The following is a 21,078-nucleotide window of genomic DNA, read 5'->3' as shown; positions in this document are numbered from 1 at the left end:
CATACTAGGCAGGTTCTACTTGCTAGAATGATCACTTATAAGTAATACAAAGTGTATTTTGATGAGTAGAATTTTTAATTTAGATGTCCTTTCACTTAGTTCACATTCTTATTTATTACACATTCTTCTTATTGTCCTACATCTCATTCATTTGCTTCTCCTTGTGTATCCTTTCATCATTCTTTCTCTTTCTCTCCCTCCCTCCCTCTCTCTCTCTCTCTCTCTCTCTCTCTCTCTCTCTCTCTCTCTCTTATTATCTTGAAAGATTTAAAATGAAAGGTTATATCACTAAATATATCACCTTTGCAACTGAGGCAGAAAATGGATCAATGGATTAAAGTTGAATACCTTCCTGTTGAAAGAGTAAACAAGGAGCAAGTGTGTAACTGCTGGCAGATGTGTAAAAGATGCACGCAGTTCTACACCTGTCCCTCTGTGGCACACACCTGCAGCATTACACCTGCATCATCATATGCAGCATCACACCTGGGATCACTAACTCTCTACCAAAGTTGCAATATTATTTTTTAAACTATAATGATACAACTCTACCGTAACATACTGTGTGGTATAAGCGTGCTAGCGGACTTGGCAGCTTCTGATTATCTTGTTCTTTAGATATCTGTAATATGGGAGTAAACTAATCACGATAGCCACAGTTTAGCGTTAATAGAGGGAAGGTGTAAATTATGGAGGTTGAAAATTGATGATAATGACAACGATTTAATAATGACGTTAGCAACTTTTCAGTCTTAAAAACACTGAATGTTCCAGCGCTTTATAAATTAGACCAGTCAGCCCTCTTCATGTGGATCGTACACAATATGGCGAGTCTGACATACACCGTCACGCTGTGTTGCACCGTGACCAAACTTCTACCTTTGTATCTCTAACTATAAACATAAACGTTTACCTCCCGCAATAACTTTTATTTCCTCTCAGTTATAGACTAGTATTTAATGTCAGAACAGATGTGCCAGAGGACCCTGTCTTTTCAACAGCCTCCCTCCGTCCACAGAGGGAATTACTAACAAATCTCTGGCAGTCTTCAAGAGGGAACTTGACTAGTTCCTTAAATCAATCACTGACTAGCCAGGCTGTGGACTGCGTGCAGCCAGAACTAACAGCCTGGTTAATTAGGCCTTGATCCACATGAAGGCCTACTCTGAGACCAAGCCACGGGGCGCTGACCTCCCCAGAGCATCCCCTTCGGGCAAGTAAGTTTATTCAGGTATACACAAATACAGTTACATAGAATTATCATACATAGCAGCATATGTGTAGAGAACCTAGGATAACCCAAAAAAGTCAGACAGAGTGACTTATTTCCATTGGGGTCCTTTTACCTTATTATTATAATATAAAGGTTATAATATTTTATTATTATTCTATAATGAAGATAACATCTTATTATCATACTAAAAAGACTATCTACTACACGAGGGTCATTAACTATCTACTACACGAAGGTCATTAAGACTATTTACTACACGAGGGTCATTAAGACTATCTACTACACGAGGGTCATTAAGACTATCTACTACACGAGGGTCATTAAGACTGTTTACTACACGAGGGTCATTAACTATCTACTACACGAAGGTCATTAAGACTATTTACTACACGAAGGTCATTAAGACTATCTACTACACGAGGGTCATTAAGACTATCTACTACACGAGGGTCATTAAGACTGTTTACTACACGAGGGTCATTAAGACTATCTACTACACGAGGGTCATTAACTATCTACTACACGAAGGTCATTAAGACTATTTACTACACGAAGGTTATTAAGACTATCTACTACACGAGGGTCATTAAGACTATCTACTACACGAGGGTCATTAAGACTGTTTACTACACGAGGGTCATTAAGACTATCTACTACACGAGGGTCATTAACTATCTACTACACGAAGGTCATTAAGACTATTTACTACACGAAGGTCATTAAGACTATCTACTACACGAGGGTCATTAAGACTATCTACTACACGAGGGTCATTAACTATCTACTACACGAAGGTCATTAAGACTATTTACTACACGAAGGTCATTAAGACTATCTACTACACGAGGGTCATTAAGACTATCTACTACACGAGGGTCATTAAGACTGTTTACTACACGAGGGTCATTAAGACTGTTTACTACACGAGGGTCATTAAGACTGTTTACTACACGAAGGTCATTAAGACTATCTACTACACGAGGGTTATTAAGACTGTTTACTACACGAGGGTCATTAAGACTGTTTACTACACGAGGGTCATTAAGACTGTTTACTACACGAAGGTTATTAAGACTATCTACTACACGAGGGTCATTAAGACTATCTACTACACGAGGGTCCTTAAGACTGTTTACTACACGAGGGTCATTAAGACTATCTACTACACGAGGGTCATTAAGACTACTACACGAGGGTCATTAAGACTGTTTACTACACGAGGGTCATTAAGACTATCTACTACACGAGGGTCATTAAGACTGTTTACTACACGAAGGTTATTAAGACTATCTACTACACGAGGGTCATTAAGACTATCTACTACACGAGGGTCATTAAGACTATCTACTACACGAGGGTCATTAAGACTATCTACTACACGAGGGTCATTAAGACTGTTTACTACACGAAGGTCATTAAGACTATCTACTACACGAGGGTCATTAAGACTATCTACTACACGAGGGTCATTAAGACTATCTACTACACGAGGGTCATTAACTATCTACTACACGAAGGTCATTAAGACTATTTACTACACGAAGGTCATTAAGACTATCTACTACACGAGGGTCATTAAGACTATCTACTACACGAGGGTCATTAACTATCTACTACACGAAGGTCATTAAGACTAATTACTACACGAAGGTCATTAAGACTATCTACTACACGAGGGTCATTAAGACTATCTACTACACGAGGGTCATTAAGACTGTTTACTACACGAGGGTCATTAAGACTGTTTACTACACGAGGGTCATTAAGACTGTTTACTACACGAGGGTCATTAAGACTATATACTACACGTGGGTGATTAAGACTGTATACTACACGAGGGTCATTAAGACCGTTTACTACACGAGGGTCATTAAGACTGTTTACTACACGAAGGTTATTAAGACTATCTACTACACGAGGGTCATTAAGACTATCTACTACACGAGGGTCCTTAAGACTGTTTACTACACGAGGGTCATTAAGACTATCTACTACACGAGGGTCATTAAGACTACTACACGAGGGTCATTAAGACTGTTTACTACACGAGGGTCATTAAGACTATCTACTACACGAGGGTCATTAAGACTGTTTACTACACGAAGGTTATTAAGACTATCTACTACACGAGGGTCATTAAGACTATCTACTACACGAGGGTCATTAAGACTATCTACTACACGAGGGTCATTAAGACTATCTACTACACGAGGGTCATTAAGACTGTTTACTACACGAAGGTCATTAAGACTATCTACTACACGAGGGTCATTAAGACTATCTACTACACGAGGGTCATTAAGACTACTATACGAGGGTCATTAAGACTGTTTACTACACGAGGGTCATTAAGACTATCTACTACACGAGGGTCATTAAGACTGTTTACTACACGAAGGTTATTAAGACTATCTACTACACGAGGGTCATTAAGACTATCTACTACACGAGGGTCATTAAGACTGTTTACTACACGAAGGTTATTAAGACTATCTACTACACGAGGGTCATTAAGACTATCTACTACACGAGGGTCATTAAGACTGTTTACTACACGAAGGTTATTAAGACTATCTACTACACGAGGGTCATTAAGACTATCTACTACACGAGGGTCATTAAGACTGTTTACTACACGAGGGTCATTAAGACTATCTACTACACGAGGGTCATTAAGACTATCTACTACACGACGGTCATTAAGACTATTTACTACACGAGGGTCATTAAGACTATCTACTACACGAGGGTCATTAAGATTATCTACTACACGAGGGTCATTAAGACTGTTTACTACACGAGGGTCATTAAGACTATTTACTACACGAGGGTCATTAAGACTATCTACTACACGAGGGTCATTAAGACTGTTTACTACACGAGGGTCATTAAGACTGTTTACTACACGAGGGTCATTAAGACTATCTACTACACGAGGGTCATTAAGACTGCTTACTACACGAGGGTCATTAAGACTGTTTACTACACGAGGGTCATTAAGACTATCTACTACACGAGGGTCATTAAGACTGTTTACTACACGAGGGTCATTAAGACTATCTACTACACGAGGGTCATTAAGACTATCTACTACACGAGGGTCATTAAGACTATCTACTACACGAGGGTCATTAAGACTATCTACAATACGAGGGTCATTAAGACTATCTACAATACGAGGGTCATTAAGACTATCTACTACACGAGGGTCATTAAGACTATCTACTACACGAGGGTCATTAAGACTGTTTACTACACGAAGGTCATTAAGACTATCTACTACACGAGGGTCATTAAGACTATCTACTACACGAGGGTCATTAAGACTACTACACGAGGGTCATTAAGACTATCTACTACACGAGGGTCATTAAGACTATCTACTACACGAGGGTCATTAAGACTGTTTACTACACGAAGGTTATTAAGACTATCTACTACACGAGGGTCATTAAGACTATCTACTACACGAGGGTCATTAAGACTATCTACTACACGAGGGTCATTAAGACTATCTACTACACGAGGGTCATTAAGACTGTTTACTACACGAAGGTCATTAAGACTATCTACTACACGAGGGTCATTAAGACTATCTACTACACGAGGGTCATTAAGACTACTATACGAGGGTCATTAAGACTGTTTACTACACGAGGGTCATTAAGACTATCTACTACACGAGGGTCATTAAGACTGTTTACTACACGAAGGTTATTAAGACTATCTACTACACGAGGGTCATTAAGACTATCTACTACACGAGGGTCATTAAGACTGTTTACTACACGAAGGTTATTAAGACTATCTACTACACGAGGGTCATTAAGACTATCTACTACACGAGGGTCATTAAGACTGTTTACTACACGAAGGTTATTAAGACTATCTACTACACGAGGGTCATTAAGACTATCTACTACACGAGGGTCATTAAGACTGTTTACTACACGAGGGTCATTAAGACTATCTACTACACGAGGGTCATTAAGACTATCTACTACACGACGGTCATTAAGACTATTTACTACACGAGGGTCATTAAGACTATCTACTACACGAGGGTCATTAAGATTATCTACTACACGAGGGTCATTAAGACTGTTTACTACACGAGGGTCATTAAGACTATTTACTACACGAGGGTCATTAAGACTATCTACTACACGAGGGTCATTAAGACTGTTTACTACACGAGGGTCATTAAGACTGTTTACTACACGAGGGTCATTAAGACTATCTACTACACGAGGGTCATTAAGACTGCTTACTACACGAGGGTCATTAAGACTGTTTACTACACGAGGGTCATTAAGACTATCTACTACACGAGGGTCATTAAGACTGTTTACTACACGAGGGTCATTAAGACTATCTACTACACGAGGGTCATTAAGACTATCTACTACACGAGGGTCATTAAGACTATCTACTACACGAGGGTCATTAAGACTATCTACAATACGAGGGTCATTAAGACTATCTACAATACGAGGGTCATTAAGACTATCTACTACACGAGGGTCATTAAGACTATCTACTACACGAGGGTCATTAAGACTGTTTACTACACGAAGGTCATTAAGACTATCTACTACACGAGGGTCATTAAGACTATCTACTACACGAGGGTCATTAAGACTACTACACGAGGGTCATTAAGACTATCTACTACACGAGGGTCATTAAGACTGTTTACTACACGAGGGTCATTAAGACTATCTACTACACGAGGGTCATTAAGACTGTTTACTACACGAGGGTCATTAAGACTATCTACTACACGAGGGTCATTAAGACTATCTACTACACGACGGTCATTAAGACTATTTACTACACGAGGGTCATTAAGACTATCTACTACACGAGGGTCATTAAGATTATCAACTACACGAGGGTCATTAAGACTGTTTACTACACGAGGGTCATTAAGACTATTTACTACACGAGGGTCATTAAGACTATCTACTACACGAGGGTCATTAAGACTGTTTACTACACGAGGGTCATTAAGACTGTTTACTACACGAGGGTCATTAAGACTATCTACTACACGAGGGTCATTAAGACTGCTTACTACACGAGGGTCATTAAGACTATCTACTACACGAGGGTCATTAAGACTATCTACTACACGAGGGTCATTAAGACTATCTACTACACGAGGGTCATTAAGACTATCTACAATACGAGGGTCATTAAGACTATCTACAATACGAGGGTCATTAAGACTATCTACTACACGAGGGTCATTAAGACTATCTACTACACGAGGGTCATTAAGACTATCTACTACACGAGGGTCATTAAGACTATCTACTACACGAGGGTCATTAAGACTATCTACTACACGAGGGTCATTAAGACTATCTACTACACGAGGGTCATTAAGACTATTTACTACACGAGGGTCATTAAGACTATCTACTACACGAGGGTCATTAAGACTATTTACTACACGAGGGTCATTAAGACTATCTACAATACGAGGGTCATTACTAGGAATAAGGTAAAATTACACGTGTGTTAGCTAAAAAATAGAAAATCATTCCCCTGCCTTTCTGTAGCTACATTCATCAGACACCTTTTGGCACTCTTCTTGAACTGGTTCATGCTATGACTGGCTTTGACATGTGCGGGCAGTCTGTTCCATTCCTTTATTGCTGTACAATAAAAGGTGTTTGAAGCCTGTCCAATGACTGTGGGTACTACAAAGTTGTGCTCTCTCCCCCTAGTACTATGATTGCTTTGGTTCCCAACCTTGACAAAATTGACAGCAAGATATTCTGGACATTGTTTGTGAGCAATTTTATAAACATGATTTAGCTTCAGTTGTTTTACTCTGTCTTCAACATTCAGCATATCCAACTGCTGTAATTCATCCTGGCCCACATGTTCTCTTGGTCCCAGCCCCAGGATGAATATTACGATTTTGTTCTGGGTGATTTGCAGTCTATCTTTCAGTTTTTTTGTCAAGGCAGAGTACCAAGAAGAGCAAGCGTAATCCATATGGCATTGTATAAGGGCTAGACATAGGGTCCTGCGAGCCTCAGTAGGTAGACACTGTGCTTGTCTATACAGGAACTTCAGTCTGGCATTCGCTTTCTTTACTACACTGTTCCCTATCAGTTCTCCTAACATGCATGGGTCAAAGGGGATTCCCAAATATTTTACTGAGGAAACCGAAGTGATAGGCTCCCCATTACATTGAACATTAAAATTATTTACCCTTCTCAGTTTATGTTTCGTGCCAAAGAGAATGGCTTCAGTTTTCCCTAGGTGTAATGATAGTTTGTTGTCTACTAACCATTTGCTGCAGGACTCCAGTTCCAGTGTTAATACATTAGCTATATCTTGTGGGTCTTTACCTGACACTGACAGAGCACTGTCATCTGCATACAGTAGGCGTTTGCACTTGACACTGATAGGCATGTCATTAACATAGCATAAGAATAATAAGGGACTCAGAATACTACCTGGGGGAACTCCACATGTTATCGGCAGGGGTTCTGATTCCGTTTTGTTGATTTGACAATTTGTCTCATGTTGCTAAGGTAGGACTTAAACCAGTCTACATAACTTATACCGATAGCTTGAAGTTTCTTATGGATTTGGAAAAGGCATATGTGGCAGATGTTGAAAAGTGTATGGAATAGGTTGACAGTATCGAAGGCCTTTTGCAGGTCTAAGGTTACCATACCTATGGGGTTCCCCTTTGACATTTCAGTTCTCAAGCAATCCATCAAATTAATTAGGGAGGTGTCGGTTGAGTAAGATCTTCTAAAGCCCGATTGATAGCTATGGAGAAGGTTTTTGTCATTAAGGTACTTAATTACTTGACAGTACACCGCCCTCTCTAGAATTTTGGATATTATACTGAGTATACTAACAGGCCTATAGTTGCTTACATCAGACCTAATATTTTTCTTGAAGATAGGAGTAACTCTGGCCTCCTTGAACCCCTCCGGTACGGTGTTAGTGGTGATGGACAGATTTATTATGTGAGCAATAGGGATTGACAGTTCAGAAGCACCATCTTTTAGGAACTTAGACGGGAAGTTATCCTGGCCAGTGCTCTTAGTTGGGTTTAACCTGCTTAGTTCTTTTTGAATAAAGTCATGAGATACACTTACCAGTTGACAACTATTTGGGGTTACCCCTTTATTGGTATAGTATGTTTGAAACTTATCAGAGTCTGTGTTAAAGGTATTTGATACAGCTGGTAGTTTACTTACTAGTGTTGATGCAACAGATGTGTAGTAGGAATTAAAGCAATTTGCCACCTTAGATGTTTCGTGGCATACCTCATTATCGATAGTGAGTACTATGTTAGACCTATCTACTGGCTTATGGCTATACCCCAACTATTTTAGTTGTTGCCAGAGCTTTCTGGGGTTATGCTTATACTCTTCAATTTTTGAGCAATATTAATTTGCCTTTGCTCCTTTTATAAGTTTCTGTACTCTGTTCCTCACCCTTTGGAATTCATTTAGTGCTGCAATATCCTGTCTGTTTGCTTTAAATCTTTTTAGCAGCTGGTCTCTGAATTTCATATTATCTAATATCTCAGTATTCATCCAGGGTTCAGTTCTTCGTTTAATCCTAACCTCTTTAACTGGTGCAATATTATCAAGGATGGTAGTGAACATTGTTTTGAATTTTTCCCAGGCATCGTTTACGTCCGTGCAACTTGTTATCTCTGTCCAGTCACAATTGTGTAGCCTATTTACCAGTGTTTCTTTACTGTAGTTTCTAGTTGACCTCATTTTTATTGTCCTGTGTAGGCCTATCCTATTCCTAGTGATTTTCCTGGTTCAGTAAATGATGAAATGATCACTAAGACCTGTGGTAATGACGCTTGACTGACTAATGTTCTCAGAGCGGTTACAGAGTATGTGGTCAATTAGGGTGGCTGAGAACTGTGTATAAATAACAACAAAAAAAAAAAGGCACAATACCGTGACTGGAACGATACACAAATAACCCGCACATAGAAGAGAGTCACAGTGTGACTTTGTAAATAGTCCAAGTCGGACCGAAACGCCGTCGTAAGCTCCTCTCTTCTATGTGCGGGTTATTTGTGTTTTGAGAACTGTGTGATCCGGGTTGGTGTATTAATTAGTTGAGTGTAACTATTTAAACCTAGAATTTGCTTACACCTTTTGCATAGCCCAGTATTATTGTCTCCCAATTGTTTTCAAGTCCGGACAAGACCCTGGAAAAGTCTTCTAAGAACTGGTCCTGGGTAGGAGGGCGGTAACTAGTTCCTACTAAGATGGGTTTAATCTTGGGAAGCAGCACCTCAAACCATAGGATCTCCAGTTTATTCTTATTTAAATCAGGTCTTGGGTTGTAAGCTAAGTCATTTCTTATGTAGGAACATACTCCACCATACTTTCTGTTCCTATCTAAGCGTTTTATATTGTAACCTATTTTGACCTCGTCGTCAGTCACTGTATCATCCAACCAGGATTCAGAGATGGATATAACTGCCGCCCTAGTTTTGTTAGCTAGAATCCTAATCTCTGCCAATTTTGGAAAAAGTGATCTTGTGTTGACATGAATAAGTGAAGGCCTGTTTTCATAAAACAATTATAATCATCAATATATGGCAATGGGTCATTTATATCAAAATCAGGTAAATCAATGTCATCATTGCTAAAAGTTAACTGTGCCAAAGTGCATTTGTTACACGCAGTTATATCCACAATTATAATTAAAACATATGTAGGCATCTTCGGTAAAATTTTACGTCTGTTTTAAGCTTACTCCATAGGGAGGCTTAGAATTTGTCTTAAAGAATCGACTACACGAAAAAAGGGAAGCTATCATAAGAAGTTCAGTACACGTGGAAGCTATAGCTGATGTGTATCAAGAAGTGTCAGTGGGAATATAGACCACAGTATAGGATGTATGTGCTGTGGGCCGTAAAATTCACGGGCCATGATTTGTTTACAGTCGTGTTATTATGATTTCGTGAGTAATGCCATTCTTTGTTTACAAATGCAAACATGCTGTAACTAAAGTTGGGAAATCTTTACTAAAATATGCAGGATTTGCTGCCATTAGATAATGTATTATGTAAAAGTAGTGATACCAGGATACTGAAAGAGTCGAGGATGATTCTGATACCACTGATGATCACTCAAGTGTCCGGCCTAAATGAAATACAGGAGCCGTCTGCTTATACAGCAGATTAGATTCCTGGTTACTGCTGAAAAGCAAAAATCGCTGTAAAGTGAATCAAAGTCTTTTTTCACTTTCAAATACATATAAACGCCAGATAACATGTTTATACTATTATATATTAAGTAATAACTAAATGGTTATAACTGACTATAATTTTTAAAAGGGTGGACTGGTAAGCCTGCGGAAGGCCTTACCTAACCAAATATATTAAGTGAGCAATTTAGCTAAGTCTAAGAAATGTATATAGAGTAGGCACATTATTTACCTTAAAATATTTTCAGCCTTTGCTTATAGTGAATGGTGAACATATTTATCGTAGGAAGTCTGAATAAATGAAGAATGGGTATAATTGAAAAAAACCCACTGTATTAGTGAAACATTGTAGAGTGAAGTACTGTAAAAGCAGCGCCTGCCTGTGTACCCTGTGTCGTGCATACCATCATATATGATGCCATAAAAATATGGTTTTCAATATGCAACAAAAACCACATGCGCGCTCAGAGAGCTTTTGCCTCATTCCAACCATTCACAATCCTTCTGGGCAGAGTGTGAGAAGCGAGTTGTTTGGGTGTTGTTGATTGCTATTGGCTAGGAGCACCTGAAAGTGTTCAGTATCATGTTACTTGGTGAAGGAGAAGGATTTTCATCCTCATACTCTAGATAACTTCATCAGTTTTCACCGCTTCACATTATCAGTAAGTTACTGAATGTGTTTCCAGTGCCTTATTGAATGTTTGAATATCATTACGAAATGTAAATGAAGTGCCTGTGTCACTGATAAGTAACAAATACATACACTTGAACTTCTGTAAAAATTAATGGCATCATATATGATGCCTTGGCCAACAGTGGTGAAACTGTCTGCGAGAATGAAGGCATCATGTATGATATCCTGCCTGACAACGGTTATATTATCTGTGTTATTCATAATTAACAAGTTCATGCAATTGACTTTACCTAAACAAAAATCTTCATATATAAGTAACTATACATTGTAAATTTATAAAGATTTTCTCATCTGACATGCTCATGTTGTATTTTCTTGTCATTTCAGTTCAATGAAAAAAATGTTTTATAGATCAAAAGCTCAGTGAAGGAATTATATCATGGCAGATGATAATGATGTAACTGACACTAATGAAAACACAATATATGAAGTGGAATTTGAGAATGACTACGAACTTGTGGCTGAGACCATCTATAAAGTCTTCTCCATGCTCTTCAAATGCTTCAAGTGTGTCAAGTGACTTTGCTAGTGAGAATCAGACAGAAATGCCAACTCCTTTGCAGTATCTACATGCAAAAAGGCCTCATGATAATATGAGATATGCCATAATACTACCTCACTGGCCAATTTGTACAGTCTTTCACACAAATTATGAGGCAACAAGGACTTGAGGATCTGCTCAAGTATTGTTACTTTGTTATGCCAGGTTAATCTGTCTAAACCTGGCCAGGAATTGTTTCAAGGATTTTTATAAACTTTAAAGTCCTTAGTAAGCTCATATACTTATAATAATAATGTAACTTTCACATCACAAGCAATACAGAAAGGCTACTCATTTATGTTTGTGCCATATCAATATTTTTGTTATATTTTTAAATTTTCGTATCATGTAAAGTGCTACAAATATGTTTACCAATTTGAAGTCAAGTTCATATTCATTTATTTTCACCCAGTTTTTGATTCATAAACCTTAAATGTACATATATGACTTTTATTATCATTATTTTTAGATTTTATGATTCATTGACACATACCGTTGTCGGGTGGGTCATCAGATCTGATGCCCTCAGAAAGTGTATTTCATGGCCCAAAAATTTGAAATTTTTAAAATTTCACAAAAATAAATATCACTTAGAATTGCCTATATTACCACTGTACAGGACCAAAATTTCTTTATGTAGCAAATATAATTCCTTGCCCTACAAAGGATGTATATTGTTTTTGTATAATGGTCTGGTTACTGGCAGGACGGGAGTGCCCAGTAACCTTGGCTGTTGGGGCAGTATCTTAAGTTTTATCACCTTCACCGTGACCAATTGTAACATTAGTTTTTATACTCTTAACAACTGTGTCTTAGAAAATGTGAGGATCAGCAGCCAGCTGGAGAGGAGGATCAGCAGCCAGCTGGAGAGGAGGATCAGCAGCCAGCTGGAGAAGAGGATCAGCAGCCAGCTGGAGAGGAGGATCAGCAGCCAGCTGGAGAGGAGGATCAGCAGCCAGCTGGAGAGGAGGATCAGCAGCCAGCTGGAGAGGAGGATCAGCAGCCAGCTGGAGAGGAGGATCAGCAGCCAGCTGGAGAGGAGGATCAGCAGCCAGCTGGAGAGGAGGATCAGCAGCCAGCTGGAGAGGAGGATCAGCAGCCAGCTGGAGAGGAGGATCAGCAGCCAGCTGGAGAGGAGGATCAGCAGCCAGCTGGAGAGGAGGATCAGCAGCCAGCTGGAGAGGAGGATCAGCAGCCAGCTGGAGAGGAGGATCAGCAGCCAGCTGGAGAGGAGGATCAGCAGCCAGCTGGAGAGGAGGATCAGCAGCCAGCTGGAGAGGAGGATCAGCAGCCAGCTGGAGAGGAGGATCAGCAGCCAGCTGGAGAGGAGGATCAGCAGCCAGCTGGAGAGGAGGATCAGCAGCCAGCTGGAGAGGAGGATCAGCAGCCAGCTGGAGAGGAGGATCAGCAGCCAGCTGGAGAGGAGGATCAGCAGCCAGCTGGAGAGGAGGATCAGCAGCCAGCTGGAGAGGAGGATCAGCAGCCAGCTGGAGAGGAGGATCAGCAGCCAGCTGGAGAGGAGGATCAGCAGCCAGCTGGAGAGGAGGATCAGCAGCCAGCTGGAGAGGAGGATCAGCAGCCAGCTGGAGAGGAGGATCAGCAGCCAGCTGGAGAGGAGGATCAGCAGCCAGCTGGAGAGGAGGATCAGCAGCCAGCTAGAGAGGAGGATCAGCAGCCAGCTAGAGAGGAGGATCAGCAGCCAGCTGGAGAGGAGGATCAGCAGCTAGCTGGAGAGGAGGATCAGCAGTTAGCTGGAGAGCCTCCCTGGCAGCTGGAGTGCTTCCCTGGCAACTGGAGTGCCTCCTCGGCAGCCAGACTGAAAATATCTTTCCAGGCCTCCCTCCCTCCCCCTCCCCACTGATGCCCTCCCAATCCATCCCACCCTTACTCCCTCCTGGTCCATCTCCCTCCTTCCTAAATCCCTCCCTTCTTACTCCCTCCTTCCCACTGCTCACCCAGTCTTCCACCCCCTCCCCTGACCCCTCACCCTGAACAAAAACACGGGGACGGTGACTGTGCGTCTTTCAACTGGCGCCTCTCAGGGAAGTGACTCTTGTGTTCATCTTCTCAACACAAGTTTCATTTTTACAATTGTCTTAAAGAGTTACATGCATAAATAAAGAGTAACTTACGCGTAAATAAAGAGTGACTTGTAAATTAAGACTGACGAAGGTCTCCAGTAGCTCAATTGCTAACGCATTCGGCTCACACAATGATGTCGGGGGGTCGATTCCCGTTACGGTTGGAAACATCAGAACGGTTTTCCTACTGTCCAATGTTCACCCATCAGTAAAATGGGTACTTAGGTATTAGTCGACTGGTGTGGGTCGCATCCTGGGACAAAACTGACCTAATTTCTCCGAAATGTTCTGCATAATAAGCGGCTTTCTGTATAGTGGTATATCATTAATGTCAGCTAGGACTGTTTACCTTGTACATGTACTTGTAGAAATAAATATTGTTATTACTTTTGCTTAAGTAGTGTACTTCATGTCGTCCTTATACTTCCTCCACTACTACTATTACATACTTCTACTTCTGCTACTTACTATTGCCTCACTTCAGTTTTTGTCTCTTGTGCCACTACCACTAATCTCCTACTTACTAACCAGCATTACTTCTACCACGACTACTCTCCACTCGTATATATACTGGCTCCTTTACCTTCCTGTGTTAATGTGTGACTAGTTAATGTGTGACTAGTAAATTATTCAAGTCAGACCGAAACGTCGTTATGTGCGGGTTAACTGTGCTGTTCCAGTCACGTTATTGTGCCTTATTGTTCTATAGTTTGAGTTACATGTTGTGGATGTCAATATGCTAATTTTACTGATAAAACTGACACTAGTTTCTGTATGATAAACTGAAAATGACTTTTTACATCAGCTTAAAGCTTTCAGCACCGGTGCAGTTTACCTATAGAAATATTTTTATTTTCACTGGGCTTCGTAAGTGCCAATTTCCCATGTTTAAAAAAAAAACTTAGTGTATCTACTTCTCGCAGCGTAGTATCGCACACGTCTTAAACTATATATAAAATTCTATACCTGTTGTCGTCTGGTATACAGTATCTCTTAACACGTATGTCTCATGACTGGGATATCTGTAATGGTTATCGAATTTTCTTCCTCCTTAACGTGATAGCGTCATCTGTGGGGATTTTTTTAGCATACAGTGACACAAACACAATTCTGTGCTTATCTATAGTTGCTCTGTGGGTCCGTGGCCACGCCCACTCTCCACTATATCGCTTCCTGTGGTTCCCGGGGATGGTGGGAAGAATGTGCTTATCACATCAGAGATTTTATCCCTAAATGTTATGTTCGGTATTGCAAATTATGCCACATTTTACTGATTTAACGTGAACTCACCGTGTTGTCTTGGCTTGACGCAGCCTTCAAGGCTCCTGGAGGCACTTTTTTGTTAACCCGACCTAAACAGAATACGCAGCCTCGTCGAAGGACGAGTACAGATGTTACAAGGTTTACCTGTAGCTTTTTTTTTTTTTGTATAATCAAGCTGCGTGTATTTATGTACATATGAGAGGTGAATCGGTTGTCTTAAAACACTTTATACATTCTCCATGAAGTGATATTTCCACTCGATCGTCGAGTCAGTTTCCAGATGTGGTGGCTTTCAGCAAGATGGTTATCTTTCGTCATATTCGGTGTGAAATAGTACTTTTGAGGAGGAGTTGAGCCACAGAAATGTATATAAATAAGTCAAGATTAGAATGACAGCAGAAAAGTAGCAGTAAACAAGTGGTTACAATAGAAAATTGAAGTTGTACAAGAATGGTATATAATACCGACAAGATGAAATTAAGACACATGTGCAACATCTGGGTATCTTTATTGTAGACGTTTCGCCGTCCAGTGGCTTTATCAATACAAATTCCAGGACATAACTTGAAGACAGTAGAACTATGTACAGAAGATGAGGTAATCAGTCCCTCAACCTTGGAGTTGGTGCGAAGAGCACCGTAATCGTGGAGATTCTGAAGCAGAAGGCGCCTGACGCTTATATACTAACGTCAGGTGGAAATAGGACGTGCAGCAGACGAGGGCATAGTCACTGGTAGGCGGGATTCCCCAGTGGAAATAGGTCCTACCCAAAGAGATGGGTTAGTTGTAGTAGTAGTTGTCGTAGTCGTGAAGATTATGTAAATTGAAAACTAAACAGTGTCCGCTGCTGCATTTTTGAAAATCATAGAAATTCAAACCTAAAAAGAGATACATGAAAGAAACAAAACAGTTTAATAATCTGTTTATTATCCTGAAGATCAGTATTAAAGATGAATAAGAGAAAAGTAATAGGGAAAAAATAATTCCTGCTAGTGAGCCTAGCAACTTCTATCAGCTGACAGGTTCTTAATTTCAAATTATTTGGGAAAGCCTTTTAAATCACCAAGTCAATACAGCTGAGTGACTGTTATTACCGCTAGTCCTTTAATATATACATATATAAAATATGCAGGGTTATATGGTATAAATAGGGTAGTGTTATTAATGGAGGTATTGTGGACCAGTGTGACTTCCTCGAGAAATTTTAAGCGAAGCGTTTGAATCCAAGAAACACTGGCATGTGTAATGAGCTTCCAGGAGTGTTGCAACTCTAGAAGCAGAGTTAAGAGTTGTAAAGAATGCTGTTCAAGTTCTCAAGGATTAGTTTCTGGTTCTTAGGGAAGGGAATAAAAAATAAAAAAATTAAATTTGGATAAGTTCTGTAAGTGTAGAAAACGAAGCGGCAGAAACGAAGAGACAGAAACGAAGGGAAACATGTTGGATGTAACGAATGGAAAGTGATTTCCATAAGTGGGAGGAGGATAAAATTGAGGAAGGTTGAAGCAGTGGTAAAGAATAGAAGCTACCTTGCGAGTGTGCAGTTGTGGATAAGTATACAGGTAGGACGAGTGATACAACATGTAAGACAAAGGACATTCTTATTGTTGAAGATTCCCATATTCTATATATGGACTGGACTCTCCGTAATAGGGATAAGAAGGCAAGACAGGGAATGTTTGCCTGGAGCAGGCGTGGGTAATGTCGTTAGATAACATCATATTAGATTATGTGTTCAACCCCCATCATCTTCCTCAGTGCGTGTATGAAACTGGCCAACTGGCGCCTACACAACCCAACAACTATTACAACCTGGTAGGCAACGCTCTCGCCTCGTTTACTGTGTGTCAGTGGTTCAATTCTTGGCCGGGTGGAAATATTAAGCGTGTTTCCTTAAACCTGTTGTCCTCGTTCAAGCGCTGTATAATCCCTACTGGTTTAGTGCTCTCCATGATAATAATAATAATAATAATAATAATAATAAATAATGTCTGTTCACCTACCTGGGTCTTAGTCGATTGGTGCAGGTCGCATCCTGGGGGACAAGATTGAAGGTCCCCAGTAGAAATAAGAGAGTCATCGATGACGCACTGCCTTTCTTGGGATATCCTAGGTGGCTTGCCCTCCGGTGTTAAAAATCCGAACACAGTCTTATCTTACCAACGCTGAAAATTTGAAGACGATTTGAAGAGGCGTTCTCATATTATCGCATGAAAGGCGCTCAAGTAAACCACAGAGTAAGACAGAGCTCATATTTGATTACCGGCTCTAGCATGGCCGAGTAAACTTAAACTCAATAAGCTCGAACTGACGGTCTGGAGGTCTTGAGAATACCAGATGCTGTTGGTGTCTACTCGATTTTTTGTTCCTCCTGTCGTCTTCAATACTTTGGAGAAACTGACAGACTTAGGGAGCACAAAAGTAGTGTTAGGCTTGCCAACACTAACAATGCTCTTTTCTGTCACGTCAGAGATCACAGCCATCCTATTGACTGGTCTTCTACTAAAACTGTCTTCCCTACTTCCAACTTCAACAGTCGCCGTCTGGTTGAATCCTCCCTAATACACAACTTTCCTTGTATGAATCTTAGCCCTGGCTTCGTCTCTGTATATGCCTTCCTCTCCCACTACATTGTAAAATGCTCCAAACTTCAGAACACCAGTGACTTAACATGATTCCTCCTTTTTCTTCTTCTCCCTCTTCCCCTTTCCTCTTTCTCCTTTGGGTTGTCTTTCTTCTGCCTTGTGTATTTGTTTCTTCATTATTTATTTATTTATTCCTCCCCCCTCTGTGTTCTTGCTCTTACCCTCTGTGGGCACCTAGCTCCCTTACAGTGCTCCTCTTTCTTAGTATTTGACTGGGTCGTCCTTCTTATTACCTTCCCCACTACTACTACCTTCTACCTCCACTACTACTACTACTACTACTACTACCACCACCTCCTGCCTATATATACCCCTCCTCTACTTTTCGTTAGTATGACTTTGTAAATGGTCCAAGTCGGAACGAAACGTCGTCTTAAGCTCCTCTCTTCTATATGCGTGTTATATATGTATCGTCCCTCTACTACAGTACCAGACCGTTGATTCATCCCCCGTCTTCAGCATTCTCGATTTACATACATATTCCGTCAGTGTTGATTAATTCGTATCATCTGCGGTGGAGAAGGCGTGGAGGCGCCAAGGCTTGTATATGGTATACAGGGGATGAAAGCCAGACAATAGTGGAATAGATAATAAAGCCTGATAAACCTGACGGATTATGAATGAATGAATGAGCTGTCCCTAAATGTAAGACACAAGGAGGGACTCCTTATATGTATGTATTAGTAGCGAGGTACGAGAGTTGGGAAATAGTTTTTTTAACCCACGCTAGTATGTGGGTCATTCAGTATAAGGACTAGTTGCGTCGCCTGAGCAGCTAGTTTATTGTGCACCCGCAGCGCGTCCTGTGAGTGGTGGTGCAAGAAAAAACAGGATTACAGAGGTTACAATGGGTCTTTGCCAGGCCTCTCTGAGCATTGTTACACCACTAGGAAAGAATATTAGTAATTATTGTATTTTACAATTACTTCATACAGTTGTACACAATATAGTAAAGAATATAATTTAAAAAAAAATATTTCTTATTCCATCAAAAAAAAAGTGGCCATAGCTGGGCTGCAGTCTCTACAAAGACAGTTTTTTCGTCTAGTCGATGCAAAATGTAGATACAACCTCAAGGTTTCAGATATCGTTAACAATTACAGCAGTAGCCCAGTGGTGGGAGTCGCGCCTATCATCACTGAGGTCTGGGGATCGAACCCCCCGGACCGAAAAAAAAGTAATGTGATGTTTACCATATCCTGTAAGGTTTACAGGAAATGTCTATGAAAGGTTGAATGTTTGGACACTAAGATGTAGTGCTCTGGTGTATAGCCCTGTCTGTCTACACACTTTAGATTTTGTCACTGATATCTCCATACAAACCGTACTGCCAAATACATTATAGCCTAGCCTTAGTCCAGTAGTAACATCTTGCAATCTACTAATCTTGTTACTGTTTCCATATATATATATATATATATATATATATATATATATATATATATATATATATATATATATATATATATATATATATATATATATATATATATATATATGTATGTATATATATATATATATATATATATATATATATATATATATATATATATATATATATATATATATATATATATATATGTTTAGGTTGACATTTCATTTTGATGATTATTGGATCTGCTAGTTCCTATCGGTACAGTTCTACTTTATTCAAGCTTGCTTGCTAGTTCCTTTCTGACAATGAATCGTAAACTTCTGTTGGAAAACCAAAAGTTATACTCAACATTTTCTTATTTATCGGTCCTTTAGTAGATGCCCGATAAACAAATGTATTATTAATTTATACTCACCGATTAGCCCAAATCAGTGTTTATCTCATTTTCGTTTTCAAGGGGTGCACCATCAACAAGCCGCGTCGGTGGCAAAATCGAAGGTTAAATTTTTAGGGTTTTAGAAGTCGTGAGCGATTGGAATCTTTTGGAAATCATGTGTCTGAGGAATCAGTATGCGGTGTGCTGGTATGAGGCGGTCAAAGACTAGTGTAAGGAACTTTGCCCTTCCTTGTAAACTTTGGCTTAGAAGGGAGGGATCCTTACCCAGAATACTTTGTCTTAAAACAGGGAGTACCGTAAAGTTTCAGTATATACATTGAGAAAGATACACTTCTCGGTGTATATAACCTTTCTATAACCTGTTAGCGATCCATTATGTACACGTCAGCAGTGAAAGCTTGCTATGTCTCTTGCTGTGCGTGCTAACAGGTAACTTCTCGCATTGTACACATTAAAGGGATATTTTTTCAATTTGTAAAAAGAGCGGTGTCTTTCCTGCTTGTCAGTGTATGACCTATACGAATTTAGGATTTTTATTTTTGTTAAAAAATTAGTATCCCCTAGTGCTAGATGTTACCAAAGGAATGTAGGTTCGTTGACCATTAAGTGCAGCAGGCAGTCCAAATGGTAACTAATGTTTTACTGTACCATATGCAATACGGTGTTCTTCACAAGCTGCACTCATGCTGATATGTAGCTGCAGTATGATCGCTGCCAAGTGGTTAAAATAATACATATAACATAAGAAGACGTTTTTATTATTACGTTTCACCTACACGAGGCTTGATCAAGTACTTGATTAGGCCTCATGTGGGGGAAAAGTAATAAGTTCTTCTTTTGTTTACCATTCGGACATACTTAGCTACAGGACAGTGTAAAACTAATTACCTCTCTTGATACTCTAACAGACCCTAGATGCAGTGATACACAGACAAAGATAGTAATGAGCAAAGGAAATAAAGATCATGGAGAGAAGGGTTAAAAAACTATGAAATTATCCGTTTCCATTTACTTAACACTTCAACTATAACAAGAGCTTAAGATTGCATATCTATTATTTAATTATCGCAGATTTCTTTTACAGAAATATAGCAATATTACAGGGTAGAAAGGGTGCCAGAAGGTATGTGTATGGACTCTTTGGTACTTACATTTCTTAGTCATTTACCAAAGATTATAGTCTACGAGAATTCTTTTCCAGCTCACCATCTTTCTGATCAGTCTCGTCTTCCTCATGCCATTCCTTCAAAATTCATAGGAGCAGTAAGTCAACCCTTCTCAAGAAGTCCAGAATCTAGAGATCGTCTTCGAGAAGGCTTGGAGGTTTATCTCAAAATACTCAAGAAGTCTTTGGCCGTGTAGCTGCTAATTTGCCAATTTAATAAAAAAATATTGGTTTACATGTGATAACTAGTGAATGCCTACACAAATAACCCGCACACAGAAGAGAGGAGTTTACGACGACGTTTCGGTCCGACTTGGACCGACATTGTAAAATGCTCCAAACTTCAAAACACCCGTGACTTAACCTGATTCCTTTTTCTTCTTCTCCCTCTTCCCCTTTCCACCTTCCTCTTTTTCCTTTGGGTTGTCTTTCTTCTGCCTTGGGTATTTGTTCATTATATATTT

This window comes from Cherax quadricarinatus, chromosome 40 (genome assembly GCF_038502225.1).
Source record: "Cherax quadricarinatus isolate ZL_2023a chromosome 40, ASM3850222v1, whole genome shotgun sequence".
Classification (NCBI taxonomy): Eukaryota; Metazoa; Arthropoda; class Malacostraca; order Decapoda; family Parastacidae; genus Cherax; species Cherax quadricarinatus.
Note: the sequence above shows the minus strand (reverse complement) of the source record.